Source organism: Phalangium opilio, unplaced genomic scaffold (assembly GCF_054372755.1).
Source record: "Phalangium opilio isolate 3A_F unplaced genomic scaffold, DU_Popi_V2 ptg000209l_1, whole genome shotgun sequence".
Classification (NCBI taxonomy): domain Eukaryota; kingdom Metazoa; phylum Arthropoda; class Arachnida; order Opiliones; family Phalangiidae; genus Phalangium; species Phalangium opilio.
The window spans coordinates 13135334-13153664 of NW_028324217.1; the positions used below are offsets into that span (position 1 = coordinate 13135334).

Here is an 18331-nt window from a genome sequence, read left to right on the forward strand (position 1 = left end):
TTTTTTATTTAATTTGTTTTTATAAAGCCACCTTTGGCATAACCAATTGTTAAATATTTTATAATATACCATGCCACTGTTCAATTTTAAGTGGATATAACATATATTCATTAAATCTTTTTTCATGAATCTTTAACACGAATTATTATAAGACACCATTGTTAAATCTATTTTTTATTTGATTAAATTAAATTGTTAAATTAAATTAAGCAGATAGGCACGGGGCTTACAAGTCACAATGTGACTTAGCCCCGTAGCAAACTGTAATGTAATGAAAAGTAAAAAATAAACATTTTTGAATTTGAATTTGAATTTGAATACACCGGTTATCGTCAGATCACCGAAGTTAAGCAGCGTCGAGCGCAGTCAGAACTTGGGAGGGAGACCACTTAGGAACACTGCGTTCCGTTGGCTTTTTCACTTTTTTTTTCCACTTTTAAATTTTAATAGATATGAAAAAAGCAAACATGTTTTCTTTTTGTTATTGTTTTAAAAAGATGAAGGTTAATTTGTCTCACTTAATTTAAATTCGAATTATTATATAACACTCTCGGCAGTGGCCATATCACGCTGAAAACACCGGTTCTCGTCCGATCACCGAAGTTAAGCAGCGTCGAGCGCAGTCAGTAATTGGGAGGGAGACCACTTAGCAACACTGCGTGCCGTTGGCTTTTTCACTTTTTTTACCTCTTTTAAATTTTAATAGATATGAAAAAAGCAAACATGTTTCTTTTTATTATTGTTTTAAAAAGATGAAGGTTAACTTGTCTCACTTAATTAAAATTCGAATTATTAACTAGCACTCACAGCAACGGCCATATCACGCTGAAAACACCGGTTCTCGTCCGATCACCGAAGTTAAGCAGCGTCGAGCGCAGTCAGTACTTGGAAACACTGCGTGACGTTGGCTTTTTCACTTTTATTTCCTATTTAAATTCCACCAGATATGAAAAAAGCAAACATATCTTCTTTTTGATATTGTTTTATAAAGATGAAGGTTAATTAAATTCAAATTATTAAACGGCACTCTCGGCAACGGCCATATCACGCTGAAAAAACCGGTTCTCGTGCGATCACCGAAGTTAAGCAGCGTCGAGCGCAGTCAGTACTTGGGAGGGAGACCACTTTGGAACACTTCGTGCCTTTGGCTTTTTCACTTTTTTACCTATTTTAAATTTTAATAGATATGAAAAAAGCAAACATGTTTCTTTTTATTATTGTTTTAAAAAGATTATGGTTAATTTGTCTCACTTTATTTAAATTCGAATTATTAACTAGCACTCTCGGCAACGGCCATATCACGCTGAAAACACCGGTTCTCGTCCGATCACCGAAGTTAAGTAGCGTCGAGCGCAGTCAGTACTTGGGAGGGAGAGCACTTAGGAACACTGCGTGCCGTTGGCTTTTTCACTTTTTTTTCCACTTTTAAATTTTAATAGATATGAAAAAAGCAAACATGTTTTCTTTTTGTTATTGTTTTAAAAAGATGGTTAATTTGTCTCACTTAATTTAAATTCGAATTATTATATAACACTCTCGGCAGTGGCCATATCACGCTGAAAACACCGGTTCTCGTCCGATCACCGAAGTTAAGCAGCGTCGAGCGCAGTCAGTAATTGGGAGGGAGACCACTTAGCAACACTGCGTGCCGTTGGCTTTTTCACTTTTTTTACCTCTTTTAAATTTTAATAGATATGAAAAAAGCAAACATGTTTCTTTTTATTATTGTTTTAAAAAGATGAAGGTTAACTTGTCTCACTTAATTAAAATTCGAATTATTAACTAGCACTCACAGCAACGGCCATATCACGCTGAAAACACCGGTTCTCGTCCGATCACCGAAGTTAAGCAGCGTCGAGCGCAGTCAGTACTTGGAAACACTGCGTGACGTTGGCTTTTTCACTTTTATTTCCTATTTAAATTCCACCAGATATGAAAAAAGCAAACATATCTTCTTTTTGATATTGTTTTATAAAGATGAAGGTTAATTAAATTCAAATTATTAAACGGCACTCTCGGCAACGGCCATATCACGCTGAAAACACCGGTTCTCGTGCGATCACCGAAGTTAAGCAGCGTCGAGCGCAGTCAGTACTTGGGAGGGAGACCACTTTGGAACACTTCGTGCCTTTGGCTTTTTCACTTTTTTACCTATTTTAAATTTTAATAGATATGAAAAAAGCAAACATGTTTCTTTTTATTATTGTTTTAAAAAGATGATGGTTAATTTGTCTCACTTTATTTAAATTCGAATTATTAACTAGCACTCTCGGCAACGGCCATATCACGCTGAAAACACCGGTTCTCGTCCGATCACCGAAGTTAAGCAGCGTCGAGCGCAGTCAGTAATTGGGAGGGAGACCACTTAAGAACACTGCGTGCCGTTGGCTTTTTCACTTTTTTTCCCTCTTTTAAATTCCAATAGATATGAAAAAAGCAAACATATTTTTTTTTTGTTATTGTTTTAAAAAGATGAAGGTTAATTTGTCTCACTTAATTTAAATTCCAATTATTAACTAGCACTCTCGGCAACGGCCATATCACGCTGAAAACACCGGTTCTATTCCGATCACCGAATTTAAGCAGCGTCGAGCGCAGTCAGTACTTGGAAACACTGCGTGACGTGGGCTTTTTTACTTTTATTTCCTATTTAAATTCCACCAGATATGAAAAAAGCAAACATATCTTCTTTTTGATATTGTTTAATAAAGATGAAGGTTAATTAAACTCAAATTATTAAATAGCACTCTCGGGAACGGCCATATCACGCTGAAAACACCGGTTCTCGTCCGATCACCGAAGTTAAGCAGCGTCGAGCGCAGTCAGTAATTGGGAGGGAGACCACTTAGCAACACTGCGTGCCGTTGGCTTTTTCACTTTTTTTACCTCTTTTAAATTTTAATAGATATGAAAAAAGCAAACATGTTTCTTTTTATTATTGTTTTAAAAAGATGAAGGTTAACTTGTCTCACTTAATTAAAATTCGAATTATTAACTAGCACTCACAGCAACGGCCATATCACGCTGAAAACACCGGTTCTCGTCCGATCACCGAAGTTAAGCAGCGTCGAGCGCAGTCAGTACTTGGAAACACTGCGTGACGTTGGCTTTTTCACTTTTATTTCCTATTTAAATTCCACCAGATATGAAAAAAGCAAACATATCTTCTTTTTGATATTGTTTTATAAAGATGAAGGTTAATTAAATTCAAATTATTAAACGGCACTCTCGGCAACGGCCATATCACGCTGAAAACACCGGTTCTCGTGCGATCACCGAAGTTAAGCAGCGTCGAGCGCAGTCAGTACTTGGGAGGGAGACCACTTTGGAACACTTCGTGCCTTTGGCTTTTTCACTTTTTTACCTATTTTAAATTTTAATAGATATGAAAAAAGCAAACATGTTTCTTTTTATTATTGTTTTAAAAAGATGATGGTTAATTTGTCTCACTTTATTTAAATTCGAATTATTAACTAGCACTCTCGGCAACGGCCATATCACGCTGAAAACACCGGTTCTCGTCCGATCACCGAAGTTAAGCAGCGTCGAGCGCAGTCAGTAATTGGGAGGGAGACCACTTAAGAACACTGCGTGCCGTTGGCTTTTTCACTTTTTTCCCTCTTTTAAATTCCAATAGATATGAAAAAAGCAAACATATTTTTTTTTTGTTATTGTTTTAAAAAGATGAAGGTTAATTTGTCTCACTTAATTTAAATTCCAATTATTAACTAGCACTCTCGGCAACGGCCATATCACGCTGAAAACACCGGTTCTATTCCGATCACCGAATTTAAGCAGCGTCGAGCGCAGTCAGTACTTGGAAACACTGCGTGACGTGGGCTTTTTTACTTTTATTTCCTATTTAAATTCCACCAGATATGAAAAAAGCAAACATATCTTCTTTTTGATATTGTTTAATAAAGATGAAGGTTAATTAAACTCAAATTATTAAATAGCACTCTCGGCAACGGCCATATCACGCTGAAAACACCGGTTCTCGTCCGATCACCGAAGTTAAGCAGCGTCGAGCGCAGTCAGTACTTGGAAACACTGCGTGACGTTGGCTTTTTCACTTTTATTTCCTATTTAAATTAAACCAGATATGAAAAAAGCAAACATATCTTCTTTTTGATATTGTTTTATAAAGATGAAGGTTAATTTGTCTCACTTAATTTAAATTCGATAAATTAACTAGCACTCTCGGCAACGGCCATATCACGCTGAAAACAACGGTTCTCGTCCGATCACCGAAGTTAAGCAGCGTCGAGCGCATTCAGTACTTGGGAACACTGCGTGCCGTTGGCTTTTTCACTTTTTTTTCCTCTTTTAAATTCCAATAGATATGAAAAAAGCAAACATATTTTCTTTTTGTTATTGTTTTAAAAACATGAAGGTTAATTTGTCTCACTTAATTTAAATTCGAATTATTAAATAGGGCTCTCGGCAACGGCTATATCACGCTGAAAACACCGGTTCTCGTCCGATCAACGAAGTTAAGCAGCGTCGAGCGCAGTCAGTACTTGGGAGGGAGACCACTTAGGAATACTGCGTGCCGTTGGCATTTTCATTTTTTTTCCTCTTTTAAATACCAATAGATATGAAAAAAGCAAACATATTTTCTTTTTGTTATTGTTTTTAAAATATGAAGCTTAATTTGTCTCACTTAATTTAAATTCGAATTATTATCTAGCACTCTCGGCAACGGCCATATCACGCTAAAAACACCGGTTCTCGTTCGATCACCGAAGTTAAGCAGCGTCGAGCGCAGCCAGTACTTGGAAACACTGCGTGACGTTGGCTTTTTCACTTTTATTTCCTATTTAAATTCCAACAGGTATGAAAAAAGCAAACATATCTTCTTTTTGATATTGTTTTATAAAGATGAAGGTTAATTAAATTCAAATTTTTAAATAGCACTCTCGGCAACGGCCATATCACGTTGAAAACAGCGGTTCTCGTCCGATCACCGAAGTTAAGCAGCGTCGAGCGCAGTCAGTACTTGGGAGGGAGACCACTTTGGAACACTTCGTGCCTTTGGCTTTTTCACTTTTTTACCTATTTTAAATTTTAATAGATATGAAAAAAGCAAACATGTTTCTTTTTATTATTGTTTTAAAAAGATGAAGGTTAATTTGTCTCACTTAATTTAAATTCGAATTATTATATAACACTCTCGGCAGTGGCCATATCACGCTGAAAACACCGGTTCTCGTCCGATCACCGAAGTTAAGCAGCGTCGAGCGCAGTCAGTAATTTGGAGGGAGACCACTTAGCAACACTGCGTGCCGTTGGCTTTTTCACTTTTTTTACCTCTTTTAAATTTTAATAGATATGAAAAAAGTAAACATGTTTCTTTTTATTATTGTTTTAAAAAGATGAAGGTTAACTTGTCTCACTTAATTAAAATTCGAATTATTAACTAGCACTCTCGGCAACGGCCATATCACGCTAAAAACACCGGTTCTCGTCCGATCACCGAAGTTAAGCAGCGTCGACCGCAGTCAGTACTTGGAAACACTGCGTGACGTTGGCTTTTTCACTTTTATTTCCTATTTAAATTCCACCAGATATGAAAAAAGCAAACATATCTTCTTTTTGATATTGTTTTATAAAGATGAAGGTTAATTAAATTCAAATTTTTAAATAGCACTCTCGGCAACGGCCATATCACGTTGAAAACAGCGGTTCTCGTCCGATCACCGAAGTTAAGCAGCGTCGAGCGCAGTCAGTACTTGGGAGGGAGACCACTTTGGAACACTTCGTGCCTTTGGCTTTTTCACTTTTTTACCTATTTTAAATTTTAATAGATATGAAAAAAGCAAACATGTTTCTTTTTATTATTGTTTTAAAAAGATGAAGGGTAATTTGTCTCACTTAATTTAAATTCGAATTATTATATAACACTCTCGGCAGTGGCCATATCACGCTGAAAACACCGGTTCTCGTCCGATCACCGAAGTTAAGCAGCGTCGAGCGCAGTCAGTAATTTGGAGGGAGACCACTTAGCAACACTGCGTGCCGTTGGCTTTTTCACTTTTTTTACCTCTTTTAAATTTTAATAGATATGAAAAAAGTAAACATGTTTCTTTTTATTATTGTTTTAAAAAGATGAAGGTTAACTTGTCTCACTTAATTAAAATTCGAATTATTAACTAGCACTCACAGCAACGGCCATATCACGCTGAAAACACCGGTTCTCGTCCGATCACCGAAGTTAAGCAGCGTCGACCGCAGTCAGTACTTGGAAACACTGCGTGACGTTGGCTTTTTCACTTTTATTTCCTATTTAAATTCCACCAGATATGAAAAAAGCAAACATATCTTCTTTTTGATATTGTTTTATAAAGATGAAGGTTAATTTGTCTCACTTAATTTAAATTCGAATTATTAAATAGCGCTCTCGGCAACGGCTATATCACGCTGAAAACACCGGTTCTCGTCCGATCAACGAAGTTAAGCAGCGTCGAGCGCAGTCAGTACTTGGGAGGGAGACCACTTAGGAATACTGCGTGCCGTTGGCATTTTCATTTTTTTTCCTCTTTTAAATACCAATAGATATGAAAAAAGCAAACATATTTTCTTTTTGTTATTGTTTTTAAAATATGAAGCTTAATTTGTCTCACTTAATTTAAATTCGAATTATTATCTAGCACTCTCGGCAACGGCCATATCACGCTAAAAACACCGGTTCTCGTTCGATCACCGAAGTTAAGCAGCGTCGAGCGCAGCCAGTACTTGGAAACACTGCGTGACGTTGGCTTTTTCACTTTTATTTCCTATTTAAATTCCACCAGGTATGAAAAAAGCAAACATATCTTCTTTTTGATATTGTTTTATAAAGATGAAGGTTAATTAAATTCAAATTTTTAAATAGCACTCTCGGCAACGGCCATATCACGTTGAAAACAGCGGTTCTCGTCCGATCACCGAAGTTAAGCAGCGTCGAGCGCAGTCAGTACTTGGGAGGGAGACCACTTTGGAACACTTCGTGCCTTTGGCTTTTTCACTTTTTTACCTATTTTAAATTTTAATAGATATGAAAAAAGCAAACATGTTTCTTTTTATTATTGTTTTAAAAAGATGAAGGTTAATTTGTCTCACTTTATTTAAATTCGAATTATTAACTAGCACTCTCGGCAACGGCCATATCACGCTGAAAACACCGGTTCTCGTCCGATCACCGAAGTTAAGTAGCGTCGAGCGCAGTCAGTACATGGGAGGGAGACCACTTAAGAACACTGCGTGCCGTTGGCTTTTTCACTTTTTTTCCCTCTTTTAAATTCCAATAGATATGAAAAAAGCAAACATATTTTCTTTTTGTTATTGTTTTAAAAACATGAAGGTTAATTTGTCTCACTTAATTTAAATTCGAATTATTAAATAGCGCTCTCGGCAACGGCCATATCACGCTGAAAACACCGGTTCTCGTCCGATCACCGAAGTTAAGCAGCGTCGAGCGCAGTCAGTACTTGGAAACACTGCGTGACGTTGGCTTTTTCACTTTTATTTCCTATTTTAATTCCACCAGGTATGAAAAAAGCAAACATATCTTCTTTTTGATATTGTTTTATAAAGATGAAGGTTAATTAAATTAAAATTTTTAAATAGCACTCTCGGCAACGGCCATATCACGCTGAAAACACCGGTTCTCGTCCGATCACCGAAGCTAAGCAGCGTCGAGCGCAGTCAGTACTTGGGAACACTGCGTGCCGTTGGCTTTTTCACTTTTGTTTCCTCTTAAATTCCACCAGATATGAAAAAACAAACATATCTTCTTTTTGTTATTGTTTTATAAAGATGAAGGTTAATTAAATTCAAATTTTTTACTAGCACGCTTGGCAACGGCCATATCACGCTGAATACACCGGTTATCGTCCGATCACCGAAGTTAAGCAGCGTCGAGCGCAGTCAGAATTTGGGAGGGAGACCACTTAGGAACACTGCGTGCCGTTGGTTTTTTCACTTTTTTTCCACTTCTAAATTTTAATAGATATGAAAAAAGCAAACATGTTTTCTTTTTGATATTGTTTTAAAAAGATGAAGGTTAATTTGTCTCACTTAATTTAAATTCGAATTATTATCTAACACTCTCGGCAGTGGCCATATCACGCTGAAAACACCGGTTCTCGTCCGATCACCGAAGTTAAGCAGCGTCGAGCGCAGTCAGTACTTGGAAACACTGCGTGACGTTGGCTTTTTCACTTTTATTTCCTATTTAAATTAAACCAGATATGAAAAAAGCAAACATATCTTCTTTTTGATATTGTTTTATAAAGATGAAGGTTAATTTGTCTCACTTAATTTAAATTCGATAAATTAACTAGCACTCTCGGCAACGGCCATATCACGCTGAAAACAACGGTTCTCGTCCGATCACCGAAGTTAAGCAGCGTCGAGCGCAGCCAGTACTTGGAAACACTGCGTGACGTTGGTTTTTTCACTTTTATTTCCTATTTAAATTCCACCAGGTATGAAAAAAGCAAACATATCTTCTTTTTGATATTGTTTTATAAAGATGAAGGTTAATTAAATTCAAATTTTTAAATAGCACTCTCGGCAACGGCCATGTCACGCTGAAAACACTTTTCTCGTCCGATCACCGAAGTTAAGCAGCGTCGAGCGCAGTCAGTACTTTTGAACACTGCGTGCCGTAGGCTTTTTCCTTTTTGTTTCCTCTTTTAAATTCCAACAGATATGAAAAAAGCAAACATCTTCTTTTTGTTATTGTTTTATAAATATGAAGGCTAATTAAATTCAAATTATTGACTAGTACTATCGGCAACGGCCATATCACGCTGAAAACACCGGTTCTCGTCCGATCACCGAAGTTAAGAAGCGTCGAGCGCAGTCAGTACTTGGAAACACTGCGTGACGTTGGCCTTTTCACTTTTATTTCCTATTTAAATTAAACCAGATATGAAAAAAGCAAACATATCTTCTTTTTGATATTGTTGTATAAAGATGAAGGTTAATTTGTCTCACTTAATTTAAATTCGATAAATTAACTAGCACTCTCGGCAACGGCCATATCACGCTGAAAACAACGGTTCTCGTCCGATCACCGAAGTTAAGCAGCGTCGAGCGCATTCAGTACTTGGGAACACTGCGTGCCGTTGGCTTTTTCACTTTTTTTCCCTCTTTTAAATTCCAATAGATATGAAAAAAGCAAACATATTTTCTTTTTGTTATTGTTTTAAAAACATCAGTTAATTTGTCTCACTTAATTTAAATTCGAATTATTAAATAGCGCTCTCGGCAACGGCCATATCACGCTGAAAACACCGGTTCTCGTCCGATCACCGAAGTTAAGCAGCGTCGAGCGCAGTCAGTACTTGGGAGGGAGACCACTTAGGAATACTGCGTGCCGTTGGCATTTTCATTTTTTTTTCCTCTTTTAAATACCAATAGATATGAAAAAAGCAAACATATTTTCTTTTTGTTATTGTTTTTAAAATATGAAGCTTAATTTGTCTCACTTAATTTAAATTCGAATTATTATCTAGCACTCTCGGCAACGGCCATATCACGCTAAAAACACCGGTTCTCGTTCGATCACCGAAGTTAAGCAGCGTCGAGCGCAGTCAGTACTTGGAAACACTGCGTGACGTTGGCTTTTTCACTTTTATTTCCTATTTAAATTCCACCAGGTATGAAAAAAGCAAACATATCTTCTTTTTGATATTGTTTTATAAAGATGAAGGTTAATTAAATTCAAATTTTTAAATAGCACTCTCGGCAACGGCCATATCACGCTTAATACACCGGTTGTCGTCCGATCCCCGAAGTTAAGCAGCGTCGAGCGCAGTCAGAACTTGGGAGGGAGACCACTTAGGAACACTGCGTGCCGTTGGATTTTTCACTTTTTTTTCCTCTTTTAAATTCCAATAGATATGAATAAAAGCAAACATATTTTCTTTTTGTTATTGTTTTAAAAATATGAAGGTTAATTTGTCTCACTTAATTTAAATTCGAATTATTAACTAGCACTCTCCGCAACGGCCATATCACACTGAAAACACCGGTTCACGTCCGATCACCGAAGTTAAGCAGCGTCGAGCGCAGTCAGTACTTGGGAACACTGCGTGCCGTTGGCTTTTTCACTTTTGTTTCCTCTTAAATTCCACCAGATATGAAAAAAAACATATCTTCTTTTTGTTATTGTTTTATAAAGATGAAGGTTAATTAAATTCAAATTATTAACTAGCACTCTCGACAACGTACATATTACGCTTAATACACCGGTTATCGTCCGATCACCGAAGTTAAGCAGCGTCGAGCGCAGTCAGAACTTGGGAGGGAGACCACTTAGGAACACTGCGTGCCGTTGGCTTTTTCACTTTTTTTTCCTCTTATAAATTCCAATAGATATGAAAAAAAGCAAACATATTTTCTTTTTGTTATTGTTTTAAAAAGATGAAGGTTGTAGCGAATTTACTTAGGGTGAAGGAATAAGCAAGTAGGGCTAGCATACTTCTAAATCAAGAATCGAATAGGCTACAAAGATCCGTCGGGTTCAGCTACCCTCGGTTTATCTAACGGGGTAGATCATAAAATTAAATATGATTGGTCAGTTTGTCTAGGGGTTTTAAGGAGATAATAATAAAGAGGCGAGATTTCGAGTTACCAATGTTAACTAATGTTTAACATTTTATAGTTTTAATAATTATTACTTTCTGCTATTTAAAACTATGGTCATGACCTTACTTAAGTAAAAACTAATTCTAACAAATTAAACAAACAAATGAAATAATGGAACGAATAATAAAATAGGTATGAAATTAAATTAACGCTAAAGCGTGAGATAACGTTACTGTTTTTCGTCAGGGTCGACGGCTCGCGGCATCTAGGAGATTTGTCCGAAACGGGTGGACAAGCGGAACGTGGTGGTAGAGTCGCGTTTTCGTTAGCGTCCGTGTCGCGGAAGGTTCATCAGCTCGCGTTGATTAATTAATCCATGTGGCGGCGAGATGAATAGTTCTTTACCAGCGGTAGCCCTCGTCGCTTACTTTTCAGTAATTCGCGCTTAAATTTTTGACTCGGGCGCGCGATGTCCTGCGTCCGGTATTAGAACAGTCGAGTCCGGCGAAACTTAGTCGCGGTTGGCGGCATAGCGTAGCTGGTTCGCGTCTCGTGGCTCGATCGGTGACGGTCGGGCATAACCTCCGGAGAGGGTCGGACAAATTTTAATTCTGAATATGAATCTCTTCTATTGATGGACCCGAGTTTTTATTGAAGTTCGCGTGAATGACCTCCTTCACGGGTCAGCCAATCATGGTGACGCTTTTGTGGTATTTTAGACCACGTCAGATTGACGTCAGCACTTGGGTACCGGTGTTACCTTGGCGACCCACGCCTTTTGGATATTTTTGGTCTTTGACCTCTTTGACTCTCGCGAGCACTTCTTATAAACTTATTTACAATATATACACTATAATACAACAGCTATGCATTGGCAACTCTCAATAGAATAAAGAAAAATATTTCGGGGCTTATAAGGAACGCTGAAAGAACCAGTAGATAAAAACGGGAGGGCGTAACTGAGGCTTTAGAATTTGAGTAGCTTCACGAATCTCTTGGCCTAAAGAATACGCTAGCTAAAGGGTTAAAGACTCTTTCCAATGCAAACAACGACCAGCATTAAGATTGCATTGGAAAGGTCATAGGGAAATTTTTATTGCTTTGAAAGGATATTCCTATTATTAAAGGGATCTTATTGAATTTGGTAAATTAAATTTATATTGTTGTTACAATTCCCCCCAAACTGGCTTCGGACGTCCGCGTTCGAAATTAAAAACTCAATGAATAATAATAAAAAAAGTGGTTATGATCATGTGAAAACTAAAGGTATACCTAATAACAAATAATAATAAAAAAAAAGAAAGAGATCTCGATATATACAAGTGCACATAAAAGGGAAACTACGCGGCGATTTAATAAACAAAAATTAATCAGACAAACACGAGTTGTACTTGACTCTTCCAGTTAGGGGATCTCTTGGACGTAAAACCCGACCTCTAACTGGGGGTACCTCGTTCTCTACCGATTCGCTATCATTAGCTTCTAAGTCGGAAATAACTAAAGGGTCTGGTACCAAGATGTCTTCAGGTTCATCTCGTTGAGATTCCACCCTGGACGTTACTATCGGTTCGTCACCTCGCTCACTAGCTGAGGCTTGTGACGTCGCTAAATAATTATCTGATAGGACTAAATCCTGACGTTCTGTAAAGGGTTTGAGTTGGGAAATATGGTATGTACCAAACAATAGCTTGTTTGTCTTCATATTCGCCAATTTGTACGTCCTACAGCTTAGCTTATTAGCTTTTTTGTAGGGTCCCTCGAACTTTTCGGCTAGCTTACCAACAAAATTGTCAGCAGCTTTGGACAGATAATGAGTGCGTTTAAGAACTAAATCTCCTTCTGCTACCTCAAAGTCTCTATGTTTCTTGTCGTAGTTGGCTTTTTGCCGAACTTGAGCCTTCTTAATATTAGCGTAAGCGCTTTCCAAAGCTTTGTGTGCTTTTGGTAAAATATTCAGGCCATAGAGCTTTTCGGTTTCAGTACTAAATGCCCCCGGATCGCTAGGGGTTACTAAACTACTCGCGGTCCATATTTCGCGGCCAAACATCAACTCTGCCGGGCTAAACCCGGTGGACTCGTTGACTGCGCTTCTAATAGCCATGGCGCACTGTTGTAAATACAGATCCCAGTCTTTGTGGTTATCTGTTACGTACGACGCTATCATGGTCCCTATTGTTTGATTGTATCGTTCCACGGGATTTTCTTGTGGGTGGTATAACGATGTATATCGTTGTTTAATACCCATCCGTTGGAAGACTTGGGACATTACTTTGGAAACGAAAACTTTTCCGTTGTCACTAACTACAGTGTTTGGCAGACCAAACCTGGTAAAAACGTCGTCGATCAAATGTTTGACGATGGGTTTGGTAGTGGCTGAACGAAGGGGGAACACTTCGATCCATTTCGTCAGATAATCACTAATTACTAAAATATACTTGTACCCTCTCTTACTTCTACAATATGGGTCTTTCAAATCTATTGATAAAACAGAAAACGGGTCAGGGACATCGCTGCTTTTCATTAGGCCGGCTGGAAGCTGTCTGGGAACTTTGTGTTTTTGACATACTGTGCATGAGCGGCAGTATTTCATGACGTCTAAGGTGACGTTCTCCCAGGTAAACTGACTTTGAATTCGTTTCAAAGTTTTTCTACTTCCGAAATGGCCGGCAGAGGGAAGGTCGTGACATAAATACAACACGCGGGCTTTAAGCGCGTCAGGCACGAATATTTTGTAAGAGTCCCACCCATGATGAGGGAGACCACTTAGGAACAGTGCGTGCCGTTGGCTTTTTCACTTTTTTTTCCTCTTTTAAATTTTAATAGATATGAAAAAAGCAAACATGTTATCTTTTTGTTATTGTTTTAAAAAGATGAAGTTTAATTTGTCTCACTTAATTTAAATTCGAATTATTAACTAGCACTCACGGCAACGGCCATATAACGTTGAAAACACCGGTTCTCGTCCGATCAGCGAAGTTAAGCAGGGTCGAGCGCAGTCACTACTTGGGAACACTGCGTGCCGGTTTCTTTTTCACTTTTGTTTCCTCTTAAATTCCACCAGATATGAAAAAACAAACATATCTTCTTTTTGTTATTGTTTTATAAAGATGAAGGTTAATTAAATTCAAATTATTAACTAGCACTCTCGGCAACGGCCATATCACGCTTAATACACCGGTTATCGTCCGATCCCCGAAGTTAAGCAGCGTCGAGCGCAGTCAGAACTTGGGAGGGAGACCACTTAGGAACACTGCGTGCCGTTGGATTTTTCACTTTTTTTTCCTCTTTTAAATTCCAATAGATATGAATAAAAGCAAACATATTTTCTTTTGGTTATTGTTTTAAAAAGATGAAGGTTAATTTGTCTCTCTTAATTTTAATTCGAATTATTAACTAGCACTCTCCGCAACGGCCATATCACACTGAAAACACCGGTTCACGTCCGATCACCGAAGATAAGCAGCGTCGAGCGCAGTCAGTACTTGGGAACACTGCGTGCCGTTGGCTTTTTAACTTTTGTTTCCTCTTAAATTCCACCAGATATGAAAAAACAAACATATCTTCTTTTTGTTATTGTTTTATAAGGATGAAGGTTAATTAAATTCAAATTATTAACTAGCACTCTCGGCAACGGCCAGATCACGCTTAATACACCGGTTATCGACCGATCCCTTAAGTTAAGCAGCGTCGAGGGCAGTCAGTACTTGGGAGGGAGACCACTTAGGAACAAGGCGTGCCGTTGGCTTTTTCACTTTTTTTTCCTCTTTTAAATTTTAATAGATATGAAAAAAAGCAAACATGTTTTCTTTTTGTTATTGTTTTAAAAAGATGAAGGTTAATTTGTCTCACTTAATTTAAATTCGAATTATTAACTAGCACTCTCCGCAACGGACATATCACACTGAAAACACCGGTTCTCGTCCGATCACCGAAGTTAAGCAGCGTCGAGCGCAGTCAGTACTTGGGAACACTGCGTGCCGTTGGCTTTTTCACTTTTGTTTCCTCTTAAATTCCACCAGATATGAAAAAACAAACATATCTTCTTTTTGTTATTGTTTTATAAGGATGAAGGTTAATTAAATTCAAATTATTAACTAGCACTCTCGGCAACGGCCATATCACACTTAATACACCGGTTATCGACCGATCCCTTAAGTTAAGCAGCGTCGAGGGCAGTCAGTACTTGGGAGGGAGACCACTTAGGAACATGGCGTGCCGTTGGCTTTTTCATTTTTTTCCTCTTTTAAATTTTAATATATATGAAAAAAGCAAACATGTTTTCTTTTTGTTATTATTTTAAAAAGATGAAGGTTAATTTGTCTCACTTAATTTAAATTCGAATTATTATCTAACACTCTCGGCAACGCCATATCACGCTGAAAACACCGGTTCTCGTCCGATCACCGAAGTTAAACAGCGTCGAACGCAGTCAGTACTTGGGAACACTGCGTGCCGTTGGCTTTTTCACTTTTGTTTCCTCTTAAATTCCACCAGATATGAAAAAAAACATATCTTCTTTTTGTTATTGTTTTATAAAGATGAAGTTTAATTAAATTCAAATTATTAACTAGCACTCTCGGCAACGGCCATATTACGCTTAATACACCGGTTATCGTCCGATCACCGAAGTTAAGCAGCGTCGAGCGCAGTCAGTACTTGGGAGGGAGACCACTTAGGAACAAGGCGTGCCGTTGGCTTTTTCACTTTTTTTTCCTCTTTTAAATTTTAATAGATATGAAAAAAGCAAACATGTTTTCTTTTTATTATTGTTTTAAAAAGATGAAGGTTAATTTGTCTCACTTAATTTAAATTCGAATTATTAACTAGCACTCTCCGCAACGGACATATCACACTGAAAACACCGGTTCTCGTCCGATCACCGAAGTTAAGCAGCGTCGAGCGCAGTCAGTACTTGGGAACACTGCGTGCCGTTGGCTTTTTCACTTTTGTTTCCTCTTAAATTCCACCAGATATGAAAAAACAAACATATCTTCTTTTTGTTATTGTTTTATAAAGATGAAGGTTAATTAAATTCAAATTATTAACTAGCACTCTCGGCAACGGCCATATCACGCTGAATACACTGGTTATCGTCCGAGCGCAGTCAGATTTTGGGAGGGAGACCACTTAGGAACACTGCGTGCCGTTGGCTTTTTCACTTTTTTTCCTCTTTTAAATTCCAATAGATATGAAAAAAAGCAAACATATTTTCTTTTTGTTATTGTTTTAAAAAGATGAAGGTTAATTTGTCTCACTTAATTTAAATTCGAATTATTATCTATCACTCTCGGCAACGGCCATATCACGCTGAAAACACCGGTTCTCGTCCGATCACCGAAGTTAAACAGCGTCGAGCGCAGTCAGTACTTGGGAGGGAGACCACTTAGGAACAAGGCGTTCCGTTGGCTTTTTCACTTTTTTTTCCTCTTTTAAATTTTAATAGATATGAAAAAAGCAAACATGTTATCTTTTTGTTATTGTTTTAAAAAGATGAAGGTTAATTTGTCTCACTTAATTTAAATTCGAATTATTAACTAGCACTCTCGGCAACGGCCATATAACGTTGAAAACACCGGTTCTCGTCCGATCACCGAAGTTAAGCAGGGTCGAGCGCAGTCACTACTTGGGAACACTGCGTGCCGGTGGCTTTTTCACTTTTGTTTCCTCTTAAATTCCACCAGATATGAAAAAACAAACATATCTTCTTTTTGTTATTGTTTTATAAAGATGAAGGTTAATTAAATTCAAATTATTAACTAGCACTCTCGGCAACGGCCATATCACGCTGAAAACACCGGTTCTCGTCCGATCACCGAAGTTAAACAGCGTCGAGCGCAATCAGTACTAGGGAGGGAGACCACTTAGCAACACTGCGTGCCGTTGGCTTTTTCACTTTTTTTTCCACTTTTAAATTTTAATAGATATGAAAAAAGCAAACATGATTTCTTTTTTTTATTGTTTTAAAAAAATGAAGGTTAAATTGTCTCACTTAATTTAAATTCGAATTATTATCTAACACTCTCGGCAACGTCCATATCACGCTGAAAACGTCGGTTCTTGTCCGATCACCGAAGTTAAACAGCGTCGAGCGCAGTCAGTACTTGGGAACACTGCGTGCCGTTGGCTTTTTCACTTTTGATTCCTCTTAATTTCCACCAGATATGAGAAAACAAACATATCTTCTTTTTGTTATTGTTTTATAAAGATGAAGGTTAATTAAATTCAAATTATTAACTAGCACTCTCGGCAACGGCCATATCACGCTTAATACACCGGTTATCGACCGATCCCTTAAGTTAAGCAGCGTCGAGCGCAGTCAGAATTTGGGAGGGAGACCACTTAGGAACACTGCGTGCCGTTGGTTTTTTCACTTTTTTTCCACTTCTAAATTTTAATAGATATGAAAAAAGCAAACATGTTTTCTTTTTGATATTGTTTTAAAAAGATGAAGGTTAATTTGTCTCACTTAATTTAAATTCGAATTATTATCTAACACTCTCGGCAACGCCATATCACGCTGAAAACACCGGTTCTCGTCCGATCACCGAAGTTAAACAGCGTCGAACGCAGTCAGTACTTGGGAACACTGCGTGCCGTTGGCTTTTTCACTTTTGTTTCCTCTTAAATTCCACCAGATATGAAAAAAAACATATCTTCTTTTTGTTATTGTTTTATAAAGATGAAGGTTAATTAAATTCAAATTATTAACTAGCACTCTCGGCAACGGCCATATTACGCTTAATACACCGGTTATCGTCCGATCACCGAAGTTAAGCAGCGTCGAGCGCAGTCAGTACTTGGGAGGGAGACCACTTAGGAACAAGGCGTGCCGTTGGCTTTTTCACTTTTTTTTCCTCTTTTAAATTTTAATAGATATGAAAAAAGCAAACATGTTTTCTTTTTATTATTGTTTTAAAAAGATGAAGGTTAATTTGTCTCACTTAATTTAAATTCGAATTATTAACTAGCACTCTCCGCAACGGACATATCACACTGAAAACACCGGTTCTCGTCCGATCACCGAAGTTAAGCAGCGTCGAGCGCAGTCAGTACTTGGGAACACTGCGTGCCGTTGGCTTTTTCACTTTTGTTTCCTCTTAAATTCCACCAGATATGAAAAAACAAACATATCTTCTTTTTGTTATTGTTTTATAAAGATGAAGGTTAATTAAATTCAAATTATTAACTAGCACTCTCGGCAACGGCCACATCACGCTGAATACACTGGTTATCGTCCGAGCGCAGTCAGATTTTGGGAGGGAGACCACTTAGGAACACTGCGTGCCGTTGGCTTTTTCACTTTTTTTCCTCTTTTAAATTCCAATAGATATGAAAAAAAGCAAACATATTTTCTTTTTGTTATTGTTTTAAAAAGATGAAGGTTAATTTGTCTCACTTAATTTAAATTCGAATTATTATCTATCACTCTCGGCAACGGCCATATCACGCTGAAAACACCGGTTCTCGTCCGATCACCGAAGTTAAACAGCGTCGAGCGCAGTCAGTACTTGGGAGGGAGACCACTTAGGAACAAGGCGTTCCGTTGGCTTTTTCACTTTTTTTTCCTCTTTTAAATTTTAATAGATATGAAAAAAGCAAACATGTTATCTTTTTGTTATTGTTTTAAAAAGATGAAGGTTAATTTGTCTCACTTAATTTAAATTCGAATTATTAACTAGCACTCTCGGCAACGGCCATATAACGTTGAAAACACCGGTTCTCGTCCGATCACCGAAGTTAAGCAGGGTCGAGC

General features: G+C 37.8%; 3 non-coding genes and 30 pseudogenes across 3 annotated transcripts; all 33 read left to right on the forward strand.

Annotated features, from left to right (window-relative positions):
* The first annotated feature begins 552 nt into the window (after positions 1-552).
* LOC149620125 (5S ribosomal RNA) lies at positions 553-671 on the forward strand (annotated as a pseudogene).
* A 360-nt stretch (positions 672-1031) lies between these two features.
* On the forward strand, positions 1032-1150 carry LOC149620126 (5S ribosomal RNA; annotated as a pseudogene).
* A 135-nt stretch (positions 1151-1285) lies between these two features.
* Positions 1286-1404, forward strand: LOC149620127 (5S ribosomal RNA; annotated as a pseudogene).
* A 134-nt stretch (positions 1405-1538) lies between these two features.
* LOC149620128 (5S ribosomal RNA) lies at positions 1539-1657 on the forward strand (annotated as a pseudogene).
* Positions 1658-2017: 360 nt separating this feature from the next.
* LOC149620129 (5S ribosomal RNA) lies at positions 2018-2136 on the forward strand (annotated as a pseudogene).
* Positions 2137-2271: 135 nt separating this feature from the next.
* Positions 2272-2390, forward strand: LOC149620130 (5S ribosomal RNA). The gene has a single exon (XR_016375597.1). It is a non-coding gene; the product is annotated as a 5S ribosomal RNA (ribosomal RNA).
* A 361-nt stretch (positions 2391-2751) lies between these two features.
* LOC149620131 (5S ribosomal RNA) lies at positions 2752-2870 on the forward strand (annotated as a pseudogene).
* A 360-nt stretch (positions 2871-3230) lies between these two features.
* LOC149620132 (5S ribosomal RNA) lies at positions 3231-3349 on the forward strand (annotated as a pseudogene).
* Positions 3350-3484: 135 nt separating this feature from the next.
* On the forward strand, positions 3485-3603 carry LOC149620133 (5S ribosomal RNA). The gene has a single exon (XR_016375598.1). It is a non-coding gene; the product is annotated as a 5S ribosomal RNA (ribosomal RNA).
* Positions 3604-3963: 360 nt separating this feature from the next.
* Positions 3964-4066, forward strand: LOC149620134 (5S ribosomal RNA; annotated as a pseudogene).
* A 136-nt stretch (positions 4067-4202) lies between these two features.
* On the forward strand, positions 4203-4305 carry LOC149620135 (5S ribosomal RNA; annotated as a pseudogene).
* A 137-nt stretch (positions 4306-4442) lies between these two features.
* LOC149620136 (5S ribosomal RNA) lies at positions 4443-4561 on the forward strand (annotated as a pseudogene).
* Positions 4562-4921: 360 nt separating this feature from the next.
* Positions 4922-5040, forward strand: LOC149620137 (5S ribosomal RNA; annotated as a pseudogene).
* Positions 5041-5175: 135 nt separating this feature from the next.
* LOC149620138 (5S ribosomal RNA) lies at positions 5176-5294 on the forward strand (annotated as a pseudogene).
* Positions 5295-5654: 360 nt separating this feature from the next.
* LOC149620139 (5S ribosomal RNA) lies at positions 5655-5773 on the forward strand (annotated as a pseudogene).
* Positions 5774-5908: 135 nt separating this feature from the next.
* On the forward strand, positions 5909-6027 carry LOC149620140 (5S ribosomal RNA; annotated as a pseudogene).
* A 375-nt stretch (positions 6028-6402) lies between these two features.
* Positions 6403-6521, forward strand: LOC149620141 (5S ribosomal RNA; annotated as a pseudogene).
* Positions 6522-6881: 360 nt separating this feature from the next.
* Positions 6882-7000, forward strand: LOC149620142 (5S ribosomal RNA; annotated as a pseudogene).
* Positions 7001-7135: 135 nt separating this feature from the next.
* LOC149620143 (5S ribosomal RNA) lies at positions 7136-7254 on the forward strand (annotated as a pseudogene).
* A 137-nt stretch (positions 7255-7391) lies between these two features.
* On the forward strand, positions 7392-7494 carry LOC149620144 (5S ribosomal RNA; annotated as a pseudogene).
* A 121-nt stretch (positions 7495-7615) lies between these two features.
* LOC149620145 (5S ribosomal RNA) lies at positions 7616-7718 on the forward strand (annotated as a pseudogene).
* Positions 7719-7837: 119 nt separating this feature from the next.
* On the forward strand, positions 7838-7956 carry LOC149620146 (5S ribosomal RNA; annotated as a pseudogene).
* Positions 7957-9016: 1060 nt separating this feature from the next.
* Positions 9017-9119, forward strand: LOC149620147 (5S ribosomal RNA; annotated as a pseudogene).
* Positions 9120-9254: 135 nt separating this feature from the next.
* Positions 9255-9373, forward strand: LOC149620148 (5S ribosomal RNA). Its single transcript, XR_016375684.1, has one exon. It is a non-coding gene; the product is annotated as a 5S ribosomal RNA (ribosomal RNA).
* Positions 9374-9734: 361 nt separating this feature from the next.
* On the forward strand, positions 9735-9853 carry LOC149620149 (5S ribosomal RNA; annotated as a pseudogene).
* A 138-nt stretch (positions 9854-9991) lies between these two features.
* On the forward strand, positions 9992-10094 carry LOC149620150 (5S ribosomal RNA; annotated as a pseudogene).
* Positions 10095-10211: 117 nt separating this feature from the next.
* LOC149620151 (5S ribosomal RNA) lies at positions 10212-10330 on the forward strand (annotated as a pseudogene).
* Positions 10331-13725: 3395 nt separating this feature from the next.
* On the forward strand, positions 13726-13844 carry LOC149620152 (5S ribosomal RNA; annotated as a pseudogene).
* Positions 13845-15156: 1312 nt separating this feature from the next.
* LOC149620153 (5S ribosomal RNA) lies at positions 15157-15275 on the forward strand (annotated as a pseudogene).
* Positions 15276-15867: 592 nt separating this feature from the next.
* LOC149620154 (5S ribosomal RNA) lies at positions 15868-15986 on the forward strand (annotated as a pseudogene).
* A 359-nt stretch (positions 15987-16345) lies between these two features.
* Positions 16346-16464, forward strand: LOC149620155 (5S ribosomal RNA; annotated as a pseudogene).
* Positions 16465-17297: 833 nt separating this feature from the next.
* LOC149620156 (5S ribosomal RNA) lies at positions 17298-17416 on the forward strand (annotated as a pseudogene).
* Positions 17417-18008: 592 nt separating this feature from the next.
* On the forward strand, positions 18009-18127 carry LOC149620157 (5S ribosomal RNA; annotated as a pseudogene).
* The last annotated feature ends 204 nt before the right edge of the window (positions 18128-18331 follow it).